Below are 8,298 nucleotides of genomic sequence, written 5' to 3' on the forward strand. Positions count from 1 at the left end.
TCTGTGGATGATATGGAGTGGCCACCCTATGGCTAACTCTATATCGAACCAAAGCAGAGTAAAGCTGTTTATTGCAAAAATGAGTGCCGCATCACTGATTAATACTCTAGGGGTACCAAATCTGCTGAAGATGTGTTTCTGGAGGAATTTCAGCACTGTCTTAGTATCATTAGTGGGTGTTGCTATAGCTTCTACCCATTTGGATACATAATCCACTGCCACCAGAATATAAGTGTTTGAGTATGATAGTGAGAATGGCCCCATGAAGTCAATACCCCATACATAAAATAACTCGATCTCCAAGATCCCTTGTTGAGGCATGGCGTAACTGTGAGGCAGATTGCCAGATCTTTGGCAACTGTCACAATTGAGTACAAACACTCGGGAGTCTTTATAGAGAGTAGGCCAGTAGAAGCTACATTGGAGGACTCTTGTGGCTGTTCGCTCACTTACAAAATGTCCTCCATACTGTGATCCATGGCAGTGCCAGAGGATCTTCTGTGCTTCTTCTTTAGGCACACATCTACGGACTACTCCATCTGCACATCTCTTGAAGAGATATGGTTCATCCCAAAGATAGTACTTTGCATCTGTGATCAATTTCTTTGATTGTTGCCTACTGTACTTTTTGGGTATGAACCTCACTGCCTTATAGTTTGCAATGTCTGCAAACCATGGCACTTCCTGGATGGTAAAGAGTTGCTCATCCGGAAAGGTTTCAGAGATCTCAGTAAGAGGGAGGGACGCCCCTTCTACTGGTTCTATTCGGGACATGTGATCTGCTACTTGGTTCTCTGTCCCTTTTCTGTCTCTTATTTCTATATCAAACTCTTGTAGAAGCAACACCCATCTGATGAGTCTGGGTTTTAAATCCTGCTTTGTGAGTAGATATTTAAGAGCAGCATGATCAGTGTACACAATCACTTTTGATCCTACTAAATAGGATCTAAACTTGTCAATGGCGTAAACCACTGCAAGCAACTCTTTTTTCTGTGGTTGTGTAATTCTTCTGTGCGTCATTTAAAACACGACTGACATAGTAAATGACGTGCAGAAGCTTGTCATGCCTTTGTCCCAATACTGCACCAATGGCATGGTCACTGGCATCACACATTAATTCAAATGGTAATGTCCATTCTGGTGTAGAGATGACTGGTGCTGTGACCAGCTTAGCTTTCAGAGTCTCAAATGCCTGCAGACACTCCTGATCAAAGATAAATGGCATATTAGCAGCTAGCAGATTACTTAGAGGTTTGGCAATTTTTGAAAAATCCTTTATAAACCTCCTATAGAATCCTGCATGCCCCAGAAAGCTTCTGATTGCCTTAACATTGGCTGGTGGTGGTAATTTTTCAATTACCTCTACCTTAGCTTGATCCACTTCTATTCCCTTGTTCGAAATTTTGTGTCCAAGGACAATTCCTTCAGTCATCATAAAGTGACATTTCTCCCAGTTTAAAACCAGGTTAGTCTCTTGGCACCTCTTTAGAACAAGTGCTAGATGGTCAAGACAGGAGCTGAATGAGTCTCCAAATACTGAGAAGTCATCCATGAAGACTTCCAGAAATTTTTCCACCATATCAGAGAAAATTGAGAGCATGCACCTTTGAAAGGATGCAGGTGCATTGCACAGACCAAATGGCATCCTTCTGTATGCAAATACTCTAGATGGACATGTGAATGCTGTTTTCTCTTGATCCTGGGAATTTACTGCAATTTGATTATAACCTGAATATCCATCCAGGAAGCAGTAGTATTCATGACCTGCTAGTCTTTCTAGCATCTTGTCTATGAATGGTAAAGGAAAATGATCCTTTCTGGTAGCTGTATTGAGCCTTCTGTAATCAATACACATACGCCACCCTGTAACTGTTCTTGTAGGAACCAGTTCATTTTTTTCATTATGGACCACTATCATGCCGCCTTTCTTAGGGACGACTTGGACAGGGTTTACCCAAGGGCTATCAGAAATGGGATAAATAATCCCAGCCTCTAGTAATTTAGTGACCTCCTTTTGCACCACCTCTTTCATGGCTGGATTCAGCCGCCTTTGTGGTTGAACCACTGGCTTAGCGTCGCCCTCCAATAAAATCTTGTGCATGCATCTGGCTGGGCTAATGCCCTTAAGATCACTGATGGACCACCCAAGAGCTGTCTTGCGTGTCTTTAGCACTTGAATTAGTGCTTCCTCTTCCTTTGGCTCTAAGATAGAGCTTATGATTACAGGAAAGGTATCACCTTCTCCCAGAAATGCATATTTTAGGGATGGTGGTAATGGTTTGAGCTCGGGTTTAGGAGGTTTCTCCTTTTTCTGAGGGATTTTCAGAGGTTCTATTATTCTCTCTGATTCCTCCAGATCAGGCTGAACATCTTTAAAGATATCCTCCAGCTCTGATTCGAGACTCTCAGCCATATTGACTTCTTTACCAGAGAGTCAATAATATCAACGCTCATGTAGTCATTTTGGGTGTCTGGATACTGCATGGCTTTGACAACATTCAACTTGAACTCATCCTCATTGACTCTTAGGGTTACTTCCCCTTTTTGAACATCAATGAGGGTTTGGCCAGTTGCTAGGAAAGGTCTTCCCAGAATGAGAGTTGCACTCTTATGCTCCTCTATTTCCAACACCACAATGTCAGTGGGAAAGGAAAATGGCCCAATCTTGACAATCATGTCTTCAATCACACCTGATGGGTATTTAATAGAGCCATCAGCAAGTTGGAGATATATCCGGGTTGGTTTAACTTCATCAGTCAACCCAAGCTTTTTGATAGTGGCGGCAGATATTAGGTTAATACTTGCCCCAAGATCACATAGAGCTTGCTTGGTACAAGTACCTTCTAATGTGCATGGTATCATAAAGCTTCCCGGATCCTTAAGCTTCTCAGGTAAGCTTTTCAAAATGACTGCACTGCATTCTTCAGTGAGGTAAACTTTATCAGTTTCCCTCCAATCATTCTTATGACTCAAGATATCTTTCATGAACTTAGCATAAGAGGGTATTTGCTCAAGTGCCTCTACAAACGGAATCTTTATTTCAAGAGTCCTGAGATAGTCTGCAAAGCGGGCAAATTGCTTATCCTATTCCGCTTGGTGGAGTTTCTGAGGATAAGGCATTTTGGCTTTATATTCCTCAACCTTAGTTGCTGTAGGTTTATTGCCTACAGATGTGGGTTGAGAAGCCTTTTTAGAGGGGTTGTTATCAGCACTTGTATGTGTCTGATCTCCCACTGGCGTTCGAATGCCAGGGGTGGAAGCTGGAGTGGCGTTAGATGCCAGCTCCTTACCTATTTCTGGCATTTGAACTCCAGAACTGTGCTTTCTTTGGGCATTCAACGCCGATTCATTGCTTCTTTCTGGCGTTGAACGCCAGAACTGAGCATGGTCTGGGCGTTGAGCGCCAGCTTTCCACCCATTTTCTGGCGTTTGAGCACCAGAGTTATTCCTCTCTGAGCTCTGACTGTCCTCAGATGGATTTTGGGTGGTTTGCTCATTTCTTAGCTTCCTGCTACCTTGAAGTGAGGTATTTAATGTTTTCCCACTTCTTAATTGAACTGCTTGGCATTCTTCTGTTATTTGTTTTGATAACCGCTGTTCTGTTTGCTTCAACTGTGCTTCCATATTCATATTAGCCATTCTTGTTTCTTGTAGTATCTCCTTGAATTCGGCCAGCTGCTTTGTTAGAAAATCCAGTTGCTGATTGAATTCAGTAACTTGTTCTACCGGACTGAGTTCAACAGTTATTGTTTTAGCCTCTTCATTGATGGAAGGTTCACTGTTTAAGTACAGATGATGATTTCTGGCAACTGTATCAATAAGCTCTTGAGCTTCTTCTATTATCTTTCTCATGTGGATAGATCCACCAGCTGAGTGGTCTAGAGAAATTTGAGCTTTCTCTGTAAGCCCATAATAGAAGATGTCTAATTGCACCCACTCTGAAAACATTTCAAAGGGGCATTTTCTTAGCATCTCTCTGTGTCTCTCCCAGGCATCATAAAGGGATTCATTATCTCCTTGTTTGAAGCCTTGGATGCTTAGCCTTAGCTGTGTCATCCGTTTTGGAGGAAAATAGTGACTCAGGAATTTTTCTGACAGTTGTTTCTATGTCTTTATGCTATCCTTAGGTTGGTTATTTAACCACCTCTTAGCTTGGTCCTTTACAGCAAATGGAAATAGTAATAATCTGTAGATATCCTGATCTACTTCCTTATCATGTACTGTGTCAGTAATTTGTAAAAACTGTGCCAGAAACTCTGTAGGTTCTTCCTGTGGAAGACCGGAATACTGGCAACTTTGCTGCACTATGATAATGAGCTGAGGATTCAACTCAAAGCTACTGACTCTAATGGAGGGTATACAGATACTACTCCCATATGAAGCAGTAGTGGGGTTAGCATATGACCCCAGAGTCCTTCTGGACTATTCATTTTCACTTAGGTCCATGATGGAGAAAGGGAGATGACGTGGATTTATTTTATTTAAATTTTTTTATATTTTCAAAATAATAAAATAAAATAAAATAAAATGAAATAAAAAAACGAAATAAAAAAATGAAATAAAAATAAAAATAATTTGAAAATATTTTATGAAGATTTTTGAAAAAAATGAGGAGAGAGAAATTGGTTAGGATATTTTCGAAAATTTTGAGAAAAGATAAGATAGAAGATATGATTTGTAAAAGATAAATATGATAGGAAAAAGATGTAATTGAAGATTGAAAATATATAAAAGATATTTGAAAAAGATAAATTTGTTTTGAAAAAGATATTGTGAAGATTTGAAAAAGATATTTATGAGTTGAAAAGATTTAAAGAAGGAAAAGATATAGATTTGTTTTGAAAAAGATATAATAAATTATTTTTTTTAAATCTTAAAAGGATAAGATTTGAAAAATTTTGAAATTGAAATCTGAATTTTTATAAAAAAAATTCGAAAATATGGCTTAAAAATAGTTAAAAAAGATAATTTTTTTGAATTTTGAATTTTTAGATCTAATGCTCCTTGTTTTCGAAAATTTTGGAAGGAAAACACCAAAGAACACCAAACTTAAAAATTTTAAGATCAAAACACAAAGAAGACTCAAGAATACTTTGAAGATTCACAGAACAATAAGAACAAAAGAAAGAACACCAAACTTAAAATTTTTAGAAAACTTCAATAGAATTTTCGAAAATTATAAAAAGATTAACAACAAAACACCAAACTTGAAGTTTGGCACAAAATTCAATCAAAGAAAAATTATTTTTGAAACAGATTTTAAAAAGAAGATACCCAATAATCAATAACATAGACCAACGCTCTAGCCAATTGGGCAGTAAATGTAACGTGTTTTAAAGATGTATTATTTTTATAGATAAAAATAAATTTTTGAAAACTAATGTTTTGAAAAAGCACAAGAAAAACAAGAAAAGACACAGAACAAGACAAACCAAAGATCAAACAAGAAAAATTGACAAGAACAATTTGAAGATCAAGGAAAAACAAAGAGCACTAATTCGAAAATTTAAAGGAAAATACAAGATATGCAATTGACACCAAACTTTGAACAAGACACTAAACTCACAAAAAAAATTTAAAAATTGATAAAGAAAAATAATATTTTTGAAAAATTTTTGAAAAGGAAATACAGGACTCAGAATTTAATGACTCTATAGCAACAAAAATAAATTATTCCTAATCTAAGCAACAAAATAAACCTTTAGTTGTTCGAACTCGAACAATCCCTGGTAACGGCGCCAAAAACTTGGTGCACGAAATTGTAATCCCAATATCAAAATTAAGATTTCTTATGATTTCGTACCACTAACCAGTAAGTGCATTGGGTCGTCCAAGTAATACCTTACGTGAGTAAGGGTTGATCCCACGGAGATTATTGGTTTGAAGCAAGCTATGTTTATTTTATTATTCTTAGTCAGGATATCAATTATAATTATCAATTTGAATTATTAGAAAAATAAAAGAGCTTGAAATAATTACTTGTTATGCAATAATGGAGAATATGTTGGAGTTTTGGAGATGCTTTGTCCTTCTTATTTAAGCTTTCCTCTTGTATTCCTCTTCCCACACGCAAGGCTCCTTCAATGGCAAGCTGTATGTAGGGTGTCTGGTGCACGGAATTGTGATCATCAACAATGGCTCCAATAATTTGGTAGCTCTCACACATGAATTACACTTAGTCACAACTCCACACAACTAACCAGCAAGTGCACTGGGTCGTCCAAGTAATACCTTACATGAATAAGGGTCGATTCCACGGAGATTGTAAGTATGAAGCAAGCTATGGTCATCTTGTAAATCCTAGTCAGGCGGATTCAAATGTGATTAGATTAGTTAATTAAAAGATAAATAAAATAAACAGGAAATAAAGATAAAGTTACTCATGTAATCTAGTGGTGGGAATTTCAGATAGGTGCATGGAGGTGCTGTGTTCCTTCTGAATCTCTACTTTCTCATTACATTCATCCAATCCTTCTTACTCCTTTCCATGGCAAGCTGTATGTAGGGCATCACTGTTGTCAATGGCTACATCCCATCCTCTCAGTGAAAAAGGTCCAAATGCTCTGTCACAGCACGGCTAATCATCTGTCGGTTCTCAATCAGGTTGGAATAGAATCCAGTGATTCTTTTGCGTCTGTCACTAACGCCCATCCTTCAGGAGTTTGAAGCTCGTCACGGTCATTCAATCCCGGATTCCTACTCGGAATACCACAGACAAGGTTAGACTTTCCGGATTCACATGAATGCCGCCATCAATTCTAGCTTATACCATGAAGATTCTGATTAAGGAATCCAAGAGATATGTGCCCGGTCTAAGGTAGAACGGAAGTGGTTGTAAATCACGCGCGTTCATAGGTGAGAATGATGATGAGTGTCACGGATCATCACATTCATCAAGTTGAAGTGCAACGAATATCTTAGAACAGGAATAAATCGAATTGGATAGAAAAAAATAGTAATTGCATTAAAACTTGAGGTACAACAGATTTCTGATGGAGGACCTTGTTTCACTCATGAAATTAAAGTGGCCTTAGACAGATCAGAGACTAAATTTGCTAAATTAGAGGGGCTCTACTCAGAATTCTCTGTCTGTTGCTGAGAAGATGATGGAAAAGGCTTGTTATTGCTTAGCCTGTTTCTTCCACCATTATTAAAGCCTTGTTAAGGCTTTTATTGATCTTTCCATGAGAAAGTTGGATGATTTCTCCATGATGAATTATAGGTGTTTCCATAAGGTTCACCCATGTAATTTACCTCTGCTATTGCAGGGTTCTCAGGAACATAAGCTTCTTCAGAAGCTGCTTCTTTAGTACTGTTGGATGCATTTTGCCATCCATTCAGACTTTGAGAAATCATGTTGACTTGTTGAGTCAACACTTTTTTCTGAGCTAATATGGCATTCAGAGCATCAATTTCAAGAACTCCCTTCCTCTGAGGCGTCCCATTATTCACGAAATTCCTCTCAAAAGTGTACATGAATTGGTTATTTGCAACCATGTCAATAAGTTCTTGAGCTTCTGCACGCATTTTTTTAAGTGAATGGATCCACCTGCAGAATGGTCCAATGACAATTTGGAAAACGAAGATAGACCATAATAGAATATATCTAATATGGTCCATTCTGAAAACATGTCAGAAGGACACTTTTTGGTCATCTGCTTGTATCTTTCCCAAGCTTCATAGAGGGATTCACCATCTTTTTGCTTGAAGGTCTGAACATCCACTCTAAGCTTGCTCAACTTTTGAGGAGGAAAGAATTTATCCAAGAAGGTTACTCATCTTTTGAGGTGGAAAGAATTTAGCTTGGAAGGCATTGACTAGCTTTTTCCAAGAGTTCAGGCTATCTCTAGGTTGTGAGTTCAACCATATACTAGCTCTGTCTCTTATAGCAAAAGGGAAAAGCATAAGTCTATTGACATCGGGATCAACTCCATTGGTCTTAACAATGTCACAAATTTGCAAAAATTCAGCCAAAAACTGATGAGGATCTTCTAATGGAAGTCCATGAAACTTGCAATTCTGTTGCATCAGAGAAACTAATTGAGGCTTTAGCTCAAAATTGTTTGCTCCAATGGCAGGAATAAAGATGCTTCTTCCATCAAATTTGGACGTTGGTTTAGTGAAATCACCTAGCATTCTCCTTGCATTATTGTTGTTGGGTTCGGCTGCCATCTCCTTCTCTTGTTCAAAAATTTCAGAAAGGTTGTCTCTGGATTGTTGTAATTTAACTTCTCTTAGTTTCCTCTTCAGAGTCCTTTCAGGTTCAGGATCAGCTTCAACAAGAGTGTCTTTTTCCTT

The 8,298-nt window shown here is 38.0% G+C and overlaps 1 non-coding gene across 1 annotated transcript; it reads left to right on the plus strand.

Annotated features, from left to right (window-relative positions):
* The first annotated feature begins 7,629 nt into the window (after positions 1 to 7,629).
* LOC127742457 (small nucleolar RNA R71) lies at positions 7,630 to 7,733 on the plus strand. Its single transcript, XR_008003730.1, has one exon. It is a non-coding gene; the product is annotated as a small nucleolar RNA R71 (small nucleolar RNA).
* Positions 7,734 to 8,298: the final 565 nt, after the last annotated feature.

Source organism: Arachis duranensis, chromosome 1 (genome assembly GCF_000817695.3).
Source record: "Arachis duranensis cultivar V14167 chromosome 1, aradu.V14167.gnm2.J7QH, whole genome shotgun sequence".
NCBI lineage: Eukaryota > Viridiplantae > Streptophyta > Magnoliopsida > Fabales > Fabaceae > Arachis > Arachis duranensis.